Raw genomic sequence first — 18,406 nt, forward strand, 5'->3', positions numbered from 1 at the left:
ATATATAGGATGAGTTTTAGATAATCATGCTGTTGGATAAGGCATGGAGTTTAAATTTAAGAGATTTATGCAAAGGGGGTGCAGAAGGAGATTTATGTGGATGTGAAGGGTGTCTGATAGAGATTTTTAGAGCTGTACTTTGGTAACTGGACCTTTTGGTATTCTAGAGATGTGATTGCAGCTGCACTTGTGTTCTGATGTCCCACCAGCCATTTCCCTTCATCTTATGTTCTATTTCCTCCCATTTATAGGCTTTAGAGTAAAGGGGGGTGAAGGGGTTTTGTAGGGAAAGGGGAAAAGCTGTAGAATTTCGAAATATGACTGCTTATACAATGTTTAGTTGCCACCAACTAGAAAATTTGACTGGCTCCTACATCTCTTACTAGGCTCGCTGTATCTTCAGATTCCTTGATGTAGGAGATGTTAAATCACTTTCATTTTCTTTTTCTTAAAATGTGGGTGTCTTTCTGCTGAGGGCTCTCCTATTGTGTTCTTTTCCATGTCCTTACATGCCACATACCCTGAAGGATGATGATTGACTTGTTTCACCAGCTTGGCTTTGACAGTGGTAATTGGGAGTTGGCTTCATCTTTTTTTCTCACAGCTTCTTACAACACATGGGGAAAGCATAGTATTTTGTCAAATAAGTTCCAGAGTTTACTGCATTTACTGAATGTGCAGTGTATTAGGCAATAACAAGATGTCCTTTAATTATGAAAGGGACTAGGCTGTTACATCAGGTATTTGTAGTTTACCATTGTGTACTGGTGCGCTTATCCATTGCAGAGTTGTGAAGATGGAGCTTTATTCACACTTTTTCTGGGTAAACCAGTCTTCTCATGTCTATAATTGTTTACAGGATTGGGCAGTTTATCATACGGGTATAAATGTATGTAACTACCTTTTATTATCTAAACTGAAGGCTACAGTGGCACAAACCTATTTCTTGCTCATGTTTTTGAAAACAGCACAAAACGTCATTAGACAGTTTGCTCTGATAAGTATAATTTTGAGCTGTGAGTCTCTGAATTATGTCACTTTAGGTACATCTTTACAAACCCCTCTCAAAGAACTTGAATTTATTTTGTATGTTGTTCCAGACATAATTTGTGACTGGTATTTCTGTTTTAACTTTCTACTAGTATACTTGTGTAAATACACAATTTTGTGTATCTAGAGCTATATTAACAGTTTTAGACAAAATTAATATAGATTAATCAGATATATAACATTTATTAGTGATTTTTGGTCATTGATCCATTTTTGTACAACCTGTCAATTACAATTAATGAAGAATTAGTTCAAATATTTCAAGAAGTAGTCATGGAAACCAACCTTAAGGTGTGTAATATTGCCTTCTAGTGCTTGTTCAGAACATTATTGCTTATTTTAGTTCACATTATTTTATCTAAGTGAGCCTGCAACTATCCTTTATTGAGGATATGCTTAAGAATTCAATCAAATTTTTGTTAAATATGATAGGGCAAGTGGAGCTAGGATTTAGGTTGTGAATAAACGGTACAATTATTTGAATAGGAGCACTAGTTGAGTTAGAGGAGAAGATGAGATCTTTCAAAGACAGAGAATGGAGCAAGAATAGAGGATGAAGTTCTAGTGAGCTTCAAATTTAAAGGTGTGAGAGAGAGGAGATAGTGAAGGAAGCTGAAAAAAAAAGAGATAAAGAATTAAGACAGCTGTGAGACAGTGGCACCTCTGGTCTTAAGAAAGTGGATTGAAAGTCCTCAGCGGTGTTAAATGCTTAAAAAAGTGAGAACATTTTCCAGGTCACTGGGTAACTTTTGAAGAAGTGGTCATAGAGAGATGTGAGGAGTCATTGAGAGATGTTGGGGTAACAGGGAGTTGCAGGGTTGAGGAATGGATATTCAAATATGGGAGAGTGGGTGGGAAATGTTCAGTGAGTGGAGAAGGAGAAATTAAAGAAGTGAGAGAGAGGATAGTTGATGGAGAGGTCAAAGAGAGATCTCAGAAACATGTTTAAGATGTCAGGTGGAGAGGTTAGCCATTGAAAAAAATTAAGGGCTAGTCTTCCTTTAATATAGAAAGGGAGGAGTTAGTATTTATAAAGACTAGAGTTTATTGAGGATAAGAACCGTATCCTATTCATTTTAGTAATCCCAACATACAGCACAGTTTTTGGTATCCATTCTGTAACTATCAGCTGTCTGCTGTGTGCCAGGCTCTGTTTTACGTGCTGAAGATGTACCAGTGAGCAAAATAGACAAGAGCTCTACTCTCTTGGAACTTTCACTCTAGTGGGGAGAAATAGACAACTGATAGTTTCAGATAGTGATAAGTAAGTATGAAAGAAATAAAGCCGATTATATGTGATAGACGATTTATAGTGGGAGAGCTATTTTAGGTAGGGTGGTCAGGACAGATCTCGAGATTTAAGTTGAATCATAATGATGGGAAGGCAGATCTGAAGGAAGAGTGTTTTAGAAAATTACAAAGGCTCTGAGGTGGGAACAAGCTTGTGTTCAAGGAACAAAAACAAGGCAAATGAGTTATGTCAGTGTTGAATGAATTAATTACTGTGGATTATATTTTACATGTCCTGTAGAGTAGTTGAGGGATGCAAACCTAATGGAGTCAGTGACTTTGATGGCATTTTAGTGAAGTGGTTAAGAGCTTGGACTCTGAAGCTAGACTGGTTTTCAATCCTGGCTCTACCACTTTTTAGCTGTGTGACCTTGGGTATAATATGACTTATTTGCTTCAAATTAAAAATTTTTTTTATTGTGATATAATTGTCATATAACATTATGTTAGTTTCATGTGTATCACATAACAATTACATTTTTGTATATATTGTGAAATGATCACCATAGTAAGCGTAAACATCCATCACCACAGTTACAACAGTTTTTTTCTTGTGATGAGAACTCTTAAGATTTACTCTCAGCAACTTTGAGACAAACAATACATATTATTGATAGTCACCATGCTGTACATTACATCCCCATGACTTATTTATTTTATAACCTTACCTTTTGATCACCTCTACCCATTTTATCCACCCCCACCTCCCCACCTCTAGCTGCTACCAGTCTGTTCTCTGTGTCTATGAGTTCAGGCTTTTTGTTTTGTTTTAGATTTCACATATAGGTAAGATCTTACAGTATTTGTTTTTGTCTTATTTCACTGAGCATAATGTCTTCAGGATTCATCCATGGTGTTATAAATGGCAAGATTTCCTTTTTTATGGCCAAATAATAATTCTCTGTGTGTGTGTGTGTGTATACATATGTGTATATATATGTACATATATACATACCACATTTTCTTTATCCATTCTTGCATTGATGGATGCTTAGTTTGCTTCCATACCTTGCCTATTGTAAATAATGCTGCAGTGAATATGGAATGCAGGTATCTTTTTGAGTTAGTGTTTTCATATCCTTTGGATAAATACCCTGAAGTAGAATTGCTGGATCATATGGTAGTTCTATTTTTTAATTTTTGAGGAACCTCCATACTGTTTTCCATAACAGCTGTACCAATTCACATTTCCATCAACAGTGCACAGGTTCCCTTTTCTCTACATCTTTGCCCATACTTGTTATTCCTTGTCTTTTTGATCACAGTCATTCTAACAGGTGTGAGATAATAATCTCGTTGTGGTTTTGATTTGCATTTCCCTTTTTTTTTTTTTTAAGATTTTATTTATTTATTTGAGAGAGAATGAGATAGAGAGAGAGCATGAGAGGGGGGAGGGTCAGAGGGAGAAGCAGGCTCCCTGCTAAGCAGGGAGCCCGATGTGGGACTCGATCCCAGGAATCCAGGATCATGACCTGAGCCGAAGGCAGTCGCTTAACCAACTGAGCCACCCAGGTGCCCCATTTCCCTGATGATTAGTGATATTGAGTATCTTTTCATGTGCCTGTTGGCCATCTGTATGTCTTCTTTGGAAAAATGTCTTTTCAGGTCCTCTGTCCATTTTTAATTGAATGATTATTATTAGTTTTTGCTGTTATATAAGTTCCTTATATATTTTGGATATTAACCTCTTATCAGATATATGGTTTGCAAATATTTTCTTGCATTTTGTAGTTTGCCTTTTCATTTTATTGATAGCTTCCTTTGCTGTGCAGAAGCTTTTTATTTTGATGTAGTCCCACTTTTTATTTTACTTTTGTTTATGCCTTACTTATACGTAGAATGGGGATAATGATAATGAGGATTGCTGTGTAGATTAAATGAATTCATATATGTAAAGTGCTTGGCACATTAAGTGCTATTAAATATTATTGATTTCTGCTGAGAGTGAGGGGCAGATGGCATTTGAGGACTTAAAAGGCAAAGATTATGTCTTACTCTTATTTTTGGTCTCAGTGACTCTGATGAATATGAGAATAATGATTTCGTTTATTTAGTGACTCAGTAAATATATTTTTGTATGAATGAACCAATCAAAATTAGAACATTCACTTGGGGAAAGGGGTTGGACTGGAAATCAGTAAAGGAAAGTTAGATCAATTCTGAGTGTAAATGGCAATTTAGCATTGCATTTGGGAAGAACTATAGTTCAGTGGCTGAATCAGTCTTACAGGCAGACTGCCTTAGTTCAAATCCCAGTTCTACCTTTTCCTATCTAAGTTGGCAAGTTAATTAGCATTTCTTTGTCTGTTTCTTTACCTGTAATCTTACAGGGTTATTAAAAGAACATTGTGCCTGTACAGGGTAAGTACTCACTAAATGTCAGCTGCTGCTGCTATTGTTATTATTAAAATTAAATATTTAAAATTCCAGTCAGCGTGATATTTTAAGTTTTTCCACTCAACAAAGAAATGGGAAAAACTGTTGGTTGAGTTAGTTCAAGCTTAAAGTGTGACTGGAGGTCAAAGAAAAAAAGAAAGTGAAAGTTTTTGGTGACATTGACCATTTGGTAGAAAGGAAAGTGATGCCAAGGAGGGAACTCATAGACTGGTAGATAAAGAGGAGTCAGGGATATATGGGTTGAAGTGGTAGAAGAACAAAGTGGAAACAGTAGAGGAGATTATGGTTAAAATGGGGAATTGCTTTTCTTCTCTAAGCTAAACCCACTTAGTTCCTTCAGCTGCTTTATCTCAGATGCATGGGATTTTGGTTTTAGGAGGTTAAGTAGTCAATTAATCCAACAAAGTTTCAGGGATTACTACTTGGTGCTAACCATTGGCCCTATAAAGACTTATAAGACATAGTTTCTATACTTGAGTTTATTTTCTGGGTAATGGTGAAAAATACAAAGGCAGGTGCTTATAAATGTGTTAAAGGAAATGGCATTCTGGTCTGGCATGAAAGCATGAGCAAAAGGTGAGAAAGCACAGTTTATGTGTAGGTAATGGTAAGAATTCTGTTAGAGGGATCATGTAGGTGTTAGGAGGGAGAGTAGTGGGAATTATTATAGAAATGGAGACTTTGGTCAGAGGGTAAGGCAGCTTGAACAGCAAGGTAAAAATTTGAGCTATAAAGAGACATTATTGTAGGAGTATTTTAGTAAGTGATGTGGGATTGCATTAGTTTGTATATCTATATTTGTGACTAGGTAATTTGTTTCATATAGCTCTTTATATATGGAATCCCATATAAACACATTTTAAGGGAAAAACTGCCCTTTTGGCATATCGGTAGGTAGAAATGAAACAAATTAGTCGTAGCTCAAGATAAGAGAAAATCTTGTGATTAGGCTTAAAAATAAAATGAAAATATTAATTTAAAAATACTTTTGGGGGCACCTGGGTGACTCAGTCGTTAAGCGTCTGCCTTCGGCTCAGGTCATGATCCCAGGGTCCTGGGATTGAGCCCCACATCGGGCTCCCTGCTTGGTGGGAAGCCTGCTTCTCCTTCTCCCACTCCCCCTGCTTGTGTTCCTGCTCTCACTGTCTCACTCTCTGTCAAATAAATTATTTAAAAGAAAATACTTTTGTATTTTAAGATCTTTGTTTTAAAAAGCAACAGAATAGTCAGAATACTCTTCTTAATTAAACATTCAGGTTTATTGAAGAGGACTTGGGTTATTCGAGGTTTAATTTACATATAAAATTCACCCTTTTAAAATGTTCATTTGAGGGTGCCTGGGTGGCTCGGTTGGTTAAGCGACTGCCTTCGGCTCAGGTCATGATCCCGGGATCCTGGGATCAAGTCCTGCATCGGGCTCCCACTGCTGTGTGGGGAGCCTGCTTCTCCCTCTCCCTCTGCCTGCCACTCCCCCTGCTTGTGCTCTCTCTCTCTCTCTCTGTCAAATAAATAAATAAAATCTTTTTTTTTTTAAATCTTCATTTGAAGGGTCTTAGAACCATCATCACAGTCAAGTATAGAACATTTCCATCACTCCAAAAAGTTTCTTCAGTTAATTCCCTCCTACCCCTAGCCCCTGGCCACCATAGATCACATTTCTGTCATTATTTTACCTTTTCTAGAATGTCTTATAAATCTAGCTCTTTAAGGGCAGGACCCCAATACTGTTAGTCTCCATGTCTTCTATCCCTCTATTTTCTGTAAATGAGAGTTAGAATTTATTTATTTATTTTTTTTATTTTTTTATTGTTATTTTAATCACCATACATTACATCATTCATTTTATTTTTTTTTATTTTTATTTTTATTTTTTTAAAGATTTTATTTATTTACTTGACAGAGAGAGACACAGCGAGAGAGGGAACACAAGCAGGGGGAGTGGGAGAGGGAGAAGCAGGCTCCCCGCAGGGCAGGGAGCCTGATGTGGGACTCGATCCCAGGACCCTGGGATCATGACCTGAGCCGAAGGCAGTCGCTTAACCGACTAAGCCACCCAGGCGCCCCATCATTCATTTTAGATGTAGTGTTCCATGATTCATTGTTTGTGCATAACACCCAGTGCTCCATGCAGAACGTGCCCTCTTTAATACCCATCACCAGACTAACCCATCCTTCCACCCCCCTCCCCTCTAGAACCCTCAGTTTGTTTTTCAGAGTCCATTGTCTCTCCTGGTTCGTCTCCCCCTCCGATTTCCCCCCCTTCATTCTTCCCCTCCTGCTATCTTCTTCTTCTTTTTTTTTTTTTCTTAACATATATTGCATTATTTGTTTCAGAGGTACAGATCTGAGATTCAACAGTCTTGCACAATTCACAGCACTTACCAGAGGACATACCCTCCCCATTGTCTATCACCTAGTCACCCCATCCCTCCCACCCCACCCCCCACTCCAGCAACCCTCAGTTTGTTTCCTGAGATTAAGAATTCCTCATATCAGTGAGGTCATATGATACATGTCTTTCTCTGACTTATTTTGCTCAGGAGAGTTAGAATTTAAAGCTTCATTAGGTTTGGGTTAAACATTTTTTAGCAAGAATGTTTTGCATATAGTGCTAAATACTGCCTATTGCATCCCATCCAGGTGTTTTCAGGTTGTGTCCCTGTTTGTTTATGCTCAGTCTAATTACTTGGGTAAGATGGTACCCACTGGATCTCTCCTCTGTAAATGTATCCTTTTTTCATGTGCAATAAGCAGGTAATCATGGGTCATAATTCCTGATACACTGTGAATATCTTTCACCTAATGGTTTTAGCATCCTCTGATGATCCTTGTCTGAGTCAATTATTTCATTAGGGGTTTCAAAATGATGATTTTTATAATTCTGTTATTCTTTCTGTATTTATTAGCTGGTACTCTTCTGCAAAGAAGAGTTTTCTCTCATCAACTGGTGTGATGGACAGTGGTTCCTCCTAAGAAGTCAGGGTAAATGGCTTAATTCTCTCCCCTCATTGGCCAAATTAGTGTAATACTCCAGTAGTGGTATAGTGGCTGCTTGGTTCACCACCCAGATCCCTCTGCTCAGGTACAAGTTCCGCTAGCTGTTGGAAATACTGGCAACTAAAACTGATTGCAGCTGAGTCCCATTCCAGGCCTTCCCGGGGCCAACAGAACTGCTTCCCTCAAAGTCATGCCTCTTCTTCAGGGTCAGCCTGCATCCAAAGCCTGTTCTCTTTAGGGATATAAATGTCTGGCCCTTCTACCCTAGGGCAGGACAACCTCAAAGATCCACTCCAACACCAGAGCTCCACATGGGATTGGCTGAGTCCTTCCTATGACTGCATTACAATTCAGTCTTCCTTCATTCTCCCACAGTTGTTGGTTCAAAGTTTACACTGGTAAACTTCTGGTATGCAAATCACCATTTCAGCGTCTGTTTCCTGGGGAGCCTTACCTAAAACAGTTGTGGTGCCAGGAGTGTTTTGAGGAAGTAGACTTTAAAATGGGGTTTTAGAGCTGGATTATCTGCTGTCTGCTTGGCAGTGAGAACCCCACTGTGGGTTGTAGATGGAGTGGTGATACTAATCCTTGGCATACAATGTGGCTGTGCAATTGTTAAAACTTTCAGTAGTGGTGAATTGGAATGAAATTCCTGTAGAAGGGATGCACTGGTGGGTACAAATATTTTAAGCTTTTGAGAGGTTCAGGGAAGTTATTACTTATAAGGCCAGTGTAATCAGATGGTTGTTGATGAGTGATGTTGATACATTGGAGAAAGACAATGAAAGGCTGAAAGTAATTGGGGGCAAAATGAGAAAGTTAGGTGATTTCTTTAGCATTATGTTAAGAAACTCATCTTTAGTAGGAGGAAATAAAAAGCTAAAGATTCGGCTCAAGACTTAATTTTAAGAGTAGCAGAACTCTAAGGTATGTTGAATTCTCAGAAGTTTTCTATGCCAGTGTCTGCTTTGGTTAGAAATGAATGGGACCCCAACTCTTTGGATGGGACATCTAATGCACTTGAAAATCTTGAAACTCCAAATTCCCCCCAAGCTCTTTGGGCCTATAAGAGTGGCCTTTTTCTCCTAGCTAGAGGGTAGTTACATAAAGACTATGCTGCCCTTACTACACCCATCTCTTCTCCTCTCCCCTACTGGCTATCATCAAACCAATAACTAGAGTTAGGTCACAACAAAACGTACTGGGAGGTGCTAGACCCACTAAGGGAAGAAAGGGAGAGCATGTGTATGGGTACACACGCACGCCTGCTGATTCCCAGATGCACTGAGGCACCCTGAAACACCACAGCGGACACACAGGAATACCATGGGATATTTCAGAATTTCAAAGGAAACACATAGCATCTGTCACAAACAACTAGCTAGAGGTAATTCACAGTTTTGACACTAGATCATGCTACATTCCTTTTGATGAAGTCATATCTTTTTGAAGTTGGATTTTTGGTAGTTGCTGTGATATAAATCAAGCATTGCACAAAAATTAGTGTGAAACAGGAAGGGAGGGTGGCATGTTCAGTCTGATTCCAAGTTTGAGAAGTTGTGCAGTGTCTAGCATTGTACATGTCCAATTATTAAGCCCTTGTGGTTATAAATATTTTTCAATTTATGCATATTATTTTTTCAAGTGTTTGAGTTGTTAGGACATAGATTCTTTTTTTTCCTGTTTTTTTAAAAATTTTATTTTATTATATTATGTTAATCACCATACATTACATCATTAGTTTTTGATGTAGTGTTCCATGATCCATCGTTTGCGTATAACACCCAGTGCTCCATTCAATATGTGCCCTCTTTAATACCCATCACCAGGCTAACCCATCACCCCACCCCCATCCCCTCTAGAACCCTCAGTTTGTTTCTCAGAGTCCATAGTCTCTCATGGTTCGTCTCCCCCTCCGACTCCCCCCCTTCATTTTTCCTTTCCTACTATCTTCTTTTTTTTTTTTTTTTTTAACATATAATGTATTATTTTTTTCAGAGGTACAGGTCTGTGATTCAACAGTCTTACACAATTCACAGCACTCACCATAGCATATAGTCTCCCCAATGTCTATCACCCAGCCACCCCATGCCTCCCACCCCCCACCACTGCGGCAACCCTCAGTGTGTTTCCTGAGATTAAGAATTCCTCATATCAGTGAGGTCATATGATACATGTCTTTCTCTGATTGACTTATTTCGTTTAGCATAATACCGTCTAGTTCCATCCACGTCATTGCAAATGGCAAGATTTCGTTTTTTTGATGGCTACATAATATTAGGACATAGATTCTTATTAATTTATATGGATCTAAGTAGTTAATAAACACTACTGTTAAGTATTTCTTTTGGCCTACAAGTGTTGTGGAAAAATTACTGGTGATGGCTATGCAAGGGCCCAATAACAGATTTCTACTTATCAGTACTCATCTAGCAACTGAATTGCTGAATGTCCTGCATGAGTAGTGGAAACTAACCATCCTTCACAGAGACCATGATTCATTTTGACTGGATTTGATACATACTTTTATTTTTTTAAGATTTTATTTATTTGAGAGAGAGAGCGTACGCAAGTGGGTAAAGGGGCAGAGGGAGAAGCAGACTCCCTGCTGAGCAGGGACCCTGACGTGGGGCTGGATCCTAGGACCCTGATCATGATCTGAGCCAAAGGCAGATGCTTAACCAGCGTAACCACCCAGGTGCCTCTTGACACATATTTTTAAGTATGAGTTTGCTTTTACAGCTTGCAGGGGCTCAGCCATTGCCACTATTTAAGGGCTTACAGAGCTTACAGATCCATCAGCATAAGGTCCCACGTAACATTGTTTCAGAGTAAGGGACCCACTTTTTATTTATTTATTTATATATTTATATATTTTTTATTTTTTATTTATTTATTTTTATTTTTTTTAAAGATTTTATTTATTTATTTGAGAGAGAGTGTGAGAGAGTGAGAGGGGAGAGGATCAGAGGGAGAAGCAGACTCCCCACTGAGCAGGGAGCCCGATGTGGGACTCGATCCTGGGACTCCAGGATCACGACCTGAGCTGAAGGCAGTTGCTTAACCAACTGAGCCACCCAGGCGCCCTATTTTTTATTTTTATTTTTTTAAAGATTTTATTTATTTATTTGACAGAGAGATAGAGAGAAGAAGTAGGCAGAGAGGCAGGCAGAGGGAGAGGGAGAAGCAGGCTCCCCGCTGAGCAGGGAGCCCGATGCGGGACTCAATCCCAGGACTCTGGGATCATGACCTGAGCCGAAGGCAGCCGCTTAACCGACTGAGCCACCCAGGTGTCCCGACCCACTTTTTAGCAAAGGAGGATTCATGGGGTCCATTTGTCCCATCATGCATCACATCACCCAGAAGTTTCTGACCTGTTAGAGCAGCAAAACAGTCTTTTGATGGCACAACCGATGATGATACCCTGCAATTTGGACATGATACCCTGCAAGGATGAGGTCCCATCCTTCAGGGTTCCCAGTAGGAAGGACACATGGAAATAGGAGTGGTTCCACTTAGCACCACTGGCGAATTTATACTCCCATCTCTGTAGCTGAGCACTGGGAGTTAAAAGGTCCTGGTTTTCAGAAGGGAAACATTTCCAACAGAAGACATAATAGGAGTCCTGTTACACTTCAAGGCACAGCTGTCTCTGGGACTTGACACTCCTTTTCCAGGGAAAGGAGTTATCATTTTGACAGGGCTAATGTACCAGGTCATTGGGAGGAGGTAGGGCTGCTGTTACATGATGGAGCATGGGGGTTTGGCACATATGTGATCTACTAGGTGTCTCTTGGTACTTCCTTTCCAGTTACGATATTAAATGGACACGAGAAGGCCTGATGACCTCACAGGATCGGCCACCTGGACCAGCAGAAATGCTAGCCAAAGATGAAGGGAATCTAGAATGACTAGCAGAAAACAGGTTATAACAAAGTTTCGGTCTTTAAACCATCTGAAACCAGTGGTGGGGGTTGTAGTTTGTCCTACTTTACTTCCCCTGGAATGTTTCTTCAGGAAATAAGGACCAACCAGAATTCTGGAGGAGCTTCTTCCAGAATATATATGAAGCAAGTGAATCCTAGTAGTATAATAGATGGACTATAGTGAATGCCATGGATTAATTTTAGTAGTTGTTTTGTAGATTATCTAGGATGTTCTAAAATCAGGCATCATTCTTTCCGATTTCCAGAAATCAGAAATGCACCCCCCCCTTTCTCCCCCAACTTTTATTCCAGTGACAAGAACCTCTGTAACAATGCTGAATAGAAGTGGTGAAAGTTACATTTTCGTTGTTCCTTAATCTGAGGAGGAATTAGTCTTTCAGTCTTTCAATATTACGGTATTAGCTTTGGGTGTTTTAATGGCCTTTCCAATTTGAGGAAGTTCTTTAATATTTCTACATTGCTGATAGTTTTTATCATAAGTGGGTATTGAATTTTGGCAAATATCTTTTCTGCATTTGTTGAAATGATTATATATTAAGAGAAAAAAAGGAAAAACTAAATTAATTTTTGAATGTTAAGTCAACCTTGCATTCCTGGGATGTAAGCTTCTCATATGTGATGTATTATTGAATTGGATTTGCTAATATTTTGTTAAGAATTTTTGGATGTACATTTATGAAGGATATTGGTCTGTTAATATCTGTCAGGTTTTAGTATTACAGGTATTCTTGTCTCATAAAATGATTTGGGCAATAACCTCTTTTTCTGTATTTTTTAAAAGTTTCCATGGAACTTTGGGGCCTTGCTATTAGGTATATATACATATATAATTATTAAAACTTCTTGATAAATTATTCTTAAATATTTGATAGAATTCATCAGGGACACCATCTGATCCTGGAGTTATCTTTTGGGAATGCTTTTGACAAATTTAGTTTCTTTGATAGATACAGGGATATTCAGATTTTTTATTTCTCATGTCAATTTTTGGAGAAGTTTGTCCGTTTCCTCTAAATTGTTGAACATTTTGGCAGAAAGTTACTCAGCATTCTTTTATTCTTCAGTGTCTGGGATCTGTGGTGCTAATTCCTTTTTCATTCCTCATGTTGGAGTTTTCTCTTTTTTCTTTGATCAATTTAGCCAGAAGTTTGTCAATTTTGTTTATAAGTTCAAAGAAACAACTTTTGGCTTTGTTAATTTTCTCTGTTATTGATCTGTTTTCTCCTTTATTGACTTTTCTGTCATCAGTATAATTTACTTCTACTTTGAGTTTACTTTGCTCTTTTTTTTTTATTTTTCTTAAGGTGGAATCTTAGATCATTGGTTTTAGACTTCTAACATAAGTATTTAAAACTATAAATTTTCATGGAAGCACTGCTTTGGTTGTATCCCACAGTTTCGATATTTTGAATGTTCTTTGTCATTTAGTTTAAAATATTTTCTTTTTTTATTATTTATTTATTTGAGACAGAGTGAGAGACAAAAAGCATAAAGGGGGGAAGGTCGGAGAGAGACGCAGACCTCCCCACTGAGCCGGGAGCCTGATGCAGGGACTCTGAGATCATGACCTGAGCCAAAGGCAGACGCTTAATCGACTGAGCTACCCAGGCACCCAAGTTTAAAATATTTTCTGATTTATTTTTGTAATTTTATCTTTGATCCATACATTATTTAGAATTATTTTATTAACCTTGAGATATTTGGTATTTTATTACATATATTACTGTTATTACAATCTATTGCATATTTTTGTATGATTTCAATCTTTTAAAATTGATTGAGATAAGCCGTATCTCCCAGGATATGGTCTGCCTTGAAGATTGTACCATGTACACTTGAAAAGAATGTGTGTTCTGCCATTTTTTCATGTAGAGTTCTATGTCAGTTCAAATTGGTTGATGGTGTTGTTTGGGTCTCTTTTGTCTGTACTCATTTTTGTCTAGTTCTATAAGTTGCTGAGAGACTGGTATTGAAAATATCTTACTCTTACTTGGATTTGGATTTGTCCTTTTAATTTTCTCAGTTTTTGCTTCATATACTTTGGGGCTCTGCTATTAGGTATATATATATAGAATTATTAAAACTTCTTGATAAATTATTCTTTTATTTCATTATGACACATTTCTCTTCATTCCTAGTAATACTCTTTGAACTTATTTTATCTGATATTAAAATAGCCTCTTCAGCCTTCTTTTGCTTACTGTTTGGATGGTAAGATTTTTCCCATCCATTTACTTTTGAATTATCTGTATTTTTATATTTAAAGTTTCTCTTCCTTACGCAACATGAGGGTTTTGCCTTTTTTTTTTTTAATCTGCTCTTTCAATCTTTGCCTGTTACTTGGACAATTTAGATTATTAGTATTTAATATAATTAATTATTGATATAGTTGGCTTTAGATCTATCATATTGTCTTATGTTTTCTTCTTTTTCATTCCTCTCTTCCTTTTTTTCTGCTTTCTTTTGGATTATTGTTTAGTATCCCATTTTAATATAGCTATTGGCTTTTTTGGCTTTATCTTTTTCTATTTGAATGCCCTAGGGATTACAATATACATACCTTACCTTTCACAGCCTACTTAGAGTTACTGTTGTACTGCTTCACTTAAAATAGAGAAACCTGGCAACCATACAGATCCTTTTTTTCCCCTCTACTTCATTACCCACCCTCCTTATGTTATAGTTGTCATATATGTTTATGGCTGCATGATTTGAAAACCTCACTGTACAATATATTTTTTGCTTTCAGTAGGTATGATATTTTAAATAAAGGAAAAAAGTGGTATTTTGTGTTTACCTGTATATTTATTATTTCTGTTATTCCTTCATTCCTGAAGATGCCACATTTCCTTTCAGCCTTTCAGTACTTTAGCATTTCTTGTACATCAGTCTGCTGAGGATAAACTTTTCTTTGTTTTTCTTCATCTGAGAATCTCTTCATTTTGCTTTCATTCCTAAAGGATATTTTAGGTGAATGTAGAATTCTGAGTAGGCCCTGTTCTCTTTCAATATTTTAATGATGTTGTTCCACTGTCTTTTCACCACTATGATTTCTGATGAGAAACTTGGTAATTTTGAACCTTACACCCCCCCGTATATGTCATGTTTCTCTGCTTTCAAGTATGTTTTGGGGTTTGGGTTTTTTAGTTTGGGTTTTGGTTTTCAGCAGTTTGATATGTCTAATCATTATTTGAGTTTAATCTCTTTGAAGAATGCTCAGCTTCTTGAATGTGTAAATTTGTCTTTTACCAAATTTGTGATGCCATTGTTTCTTAAAATATTCTGCCCTAATTTCTTTCTTCCTTCCAAAATTCCAATGGTGGGGCGCCTGGGTGGCAGTCGGTAAGCATCTGCCTTTGGCTCAGGTCATGATCCCAGGGTCCTGAGATCAAGCCCCATATCGGGCTCCTGCTCAGCAGGAAACCTGCTTCTTCCTCTCCCGCTCCCCTGCATGTGTTCTCTCTCTTGCTGTCTCTCTCTGTCAAATAAATAAATAAAATCTTAAAAAGAAATAAAAAAATAAAGAAATTTAAAAAAATTTTCAATGGGAATTACAGTAAAACTTTTGAGCTTGTCCCACAAGTCTCTGACTGTTCATTTTTCCTTTTGTCAATGTTTTTTTCTCTTTGTTCTTCAGATTTCATACTTTTTAATGATCCATTTTCAAGTTCAAGACTCTTATGTGTCATCTCCATTCTCTTAGCCCATCCAGTGAATTTTTTTATTTTACACATTGTATTGTCCAGTTTTAAATTTTACATTTGGTTCATTTTTAAACTAATTTCTCTTGGTCTTCTGAGGAATTTTTTTTGCCCAAGTGTGTTTGCCTTTACTTGGTGGAGCATATTTTTATAATAGTTGCTTTAAAACTCTTGTTGGAGAATTAGAACATCTGGATCACCTCAGGGTTGGCACCTGTTAATTGTTTCTTCCTTTGAAATTGATCACATTTTTCTTGCTTTTTTGCATTGTGAGAATTTTGGATTGTATCTTGGACATTGTTAGTGTTATGTTTTGTAAACTCTGGGGCTTATTATAAATCGGGGGGGGGGATTTTGATTTTTATTGTTTCTTTTAGCAGACTGTCAGCCCATTTAGGTTCAGATGGCAAATTTGGTCTTGCCTTCTGTGGGTGGTACTTCAAATCTCAGTTCAGTTCCGAGTCATTGCTATACTGGTAGGGTCTGACCCGTACCTGTGTAGTTCCGGAGTAAGCCCAAGACTTGTGTGGGTTTGTAGACAGAATTAGGGAATCCCTTTCTCTCATCTTTCTCCCTTTCAGGATTTCTCCACATTCTCCAGCACTCAGGAGCCTCCTTCCTCAATTCCGCTGGCCAGAAAGATAGGGTTCCTCTTGGAGGTTTAACTTCTGGATTATTGCTCTGATGCAGTGATTGTTTCCTGGCCTTTGGGCAAAGCTTTTAGAGAAAGAGGAAAAAATAATTGAACTGGGAAGCTCACTCTCCTGTGGGTCATTTTTCCAAGTTTAACTCCACTCTACAATACGCTTTTGTTTGCTTTTCAGAGTCTTCCAGTAATTTTTTTCTTTTTTCTTCTTGCATTTTACCCACAGTTCTTAGTTGTAAATGGTGGGAAAGATAGGCTGTATTTGAGTTTATGCCTCCACACTGGAACCAGAATTCTTTCTCTGACTGCTCTTAAGGTTTTTCTCTTTACCTTTGATTTTTAGTAATCTGACTATGCTGTGCCTAAATAGAGTTTGTGTGTGTGTGTGTGTGTGTGTGTTTAGCGTGTGCTTGGTATTCATTGAATTTCTGAGATCTGTGTGATAATTTTTCTTTAATTGGGCACATTTTGGCTTTTATTTCCTCAAATATTATTTCAAACTCAGTCTATCTTATTTCTTTCTGGGAATCCAGTTATACACATATGAGATTGCTTGATATTTATTGTCTCATGGGTGAAGGGTCAGCAAACATAATTCTGTATAGGGCCAAATACGCTCAAGTAGTTTGGCTTTGGGATAGTACAGTCTCTTTTGCAACTATTCAACTCTTGTTACAGTTTGAAAGCGCCCATAAGCAATAAATATGTAAACTGATGAGCATCGCTGTGTTCCAGTATAACTGTATTTACAAAGATAAGTGGCAGACTACATTTAGACTGCAGGCCATAGTTTCCTAAGGGAGACTGTTACAGTTGCTAGAGCTACATTATTAATTCAGGGATAAAATCAAACAAGTACAAAACACAAATATTGGCAATAACTGAAGTGTGGGGAACTGGTGAATGAGAATAAGGGCATAGAAGAAACTAGACACATATGTTAGGACCAGGTTATTATGTCCCAAGTATTGCTTTATTTGAGAACAGTAGTGGTAGAGTTAAACTTTCAACTTATAAAAATACCTCTGCTAGCGTGATAGAGGACAAAAGGTGCAGATCCCCAAAGCAAGATTACCTTTAAAGAAACAACTGTAGTAGTTCTGACAAGTGGTAATGAATCCTGAGAAAAGGCAATGGGAATAGATGGAATAGAATGGATTTGAGAATGTTCTGGTGTTAGAAGAATGAAGGAAGAATCATAGGTATAACAGGTGACTACATTTCAAGTATAGAAATAACAATGCCTTTTCTTTAGATAGTAAGAGAGGAAGAGCTAGTTTCTCAAGAGTCCATTCTTGGTACCCTTCTCTCTAAATTTTCTTCCTTGGTTATTTCAGTCAGTCCGGTGATTTTAGTTATTACCTAATTGTTTTTTACTTCCTGGTGTGTGGTTTATAGCTAAAACCTTTCCCTTGATCTCTAGACCTGTAATTTGAAAAGTCTGCTGCTGGTCAGTCCTGTCTCACATACATTATGTTCAGTATATTCAAAGGCTCCTCATGAACATACCATCACTTACAAACTGCCTCTTTGCCTGTAGGTTGGCTAAATAGAAGTCTGAAGACATCATCTTCAAGTTTGCATTAAGAGATCATAATGACCTATGCCCACTCACTCCCACCACATTTTCCAGAAGGCAAGAAGTGACATTTCAGTGGGAAAGTAAATTGAGGTTAGGTGAAGAAAGGAGAGTATTTAGAAATCAGTGTTTAGGGGCACCTGGGTGGCTTAGTCGGTTAAGCATCTGCCTTCAGCTCAGGGTCTAGGATCGAGACCCGCTTTGGGCTCCCACTCAGCAGGGAGTCTGCTTCTCCCTCTCCCTCTGCCCCTCCCACCCCTGGCTTGTGCTTGCGCGTGCTCTCTCTCTCAAAAATCTTAAAAAAAAAAAAAAAAAGAAATCAGTGTTTAAAGGGAAAGAAGGAAGATGGTAGCATGAGGAAGGAGACAAAGAATTATCTTTTGGATAAGAGACGCTGTAGTAGATGTTATTAGTGTCCTAGCCCCATCTCTTTGGCATTTATCTCCATGCTCTCTACTTACGTCTATGACTTTCTGTCTGAGAGCTTTCTTATTGGCCATATAGACATTCTTGGCTTATGGGCAGGGCAAGCCAGAAATGCCAGAGTTAATGCTTTTAGAAAAGCTTTCAACCAGTGATGGATGAGGAGTTGGTGGATAAATACCTCATTTTTCTCATCTTTCAGTTGGGGTAACTGAGCCACGTTCTACACCATCTACCAGAGTTTTCCAGTAGAATCGTGCTGTAGTTGCCCATCATGGTAACTGGCTAATGCACTCTTTACTGACTGCCTTCCCTTACCTGTCTTACTTTTGATCCCCCCACCAGTGTTTTTCCTGGCTCACTTCTCAAAACAGCT

At 38.0% G+C, this 18,406-nt stretch overlaps 1 protein-coding gene across 5 annotated transcripts in view; it reads left to right on the forward strand.

Annotated features, from left to right (window-relative positions):
- Positions 1-18,406, forward strand: part of MYCBP2 (MYC binding protein 2) — a 271,010-nt gene that overhangs the window by 1,079 nt on the left and 251,525 nt on the right. The window lies entirely within an intron of this gene.

The sequence above is a fragment of the Mirounga leonina genome, unplaced genomic scaffold (genome assembly GCF_011800145.1).
Source record: "Mirounga leonina isolate KUSES-001 unplaced genomic scaffold, KU_Mleo_1.0 Mir_127, whole genome shotgun sequence".
Taxonomy (NCBI): domain Eukaryota; kingdom Metazoa; phylum Chordata; class Mammalia; order Carnivora; family Phocidae; genus Mirounga; species Mirounga leonina.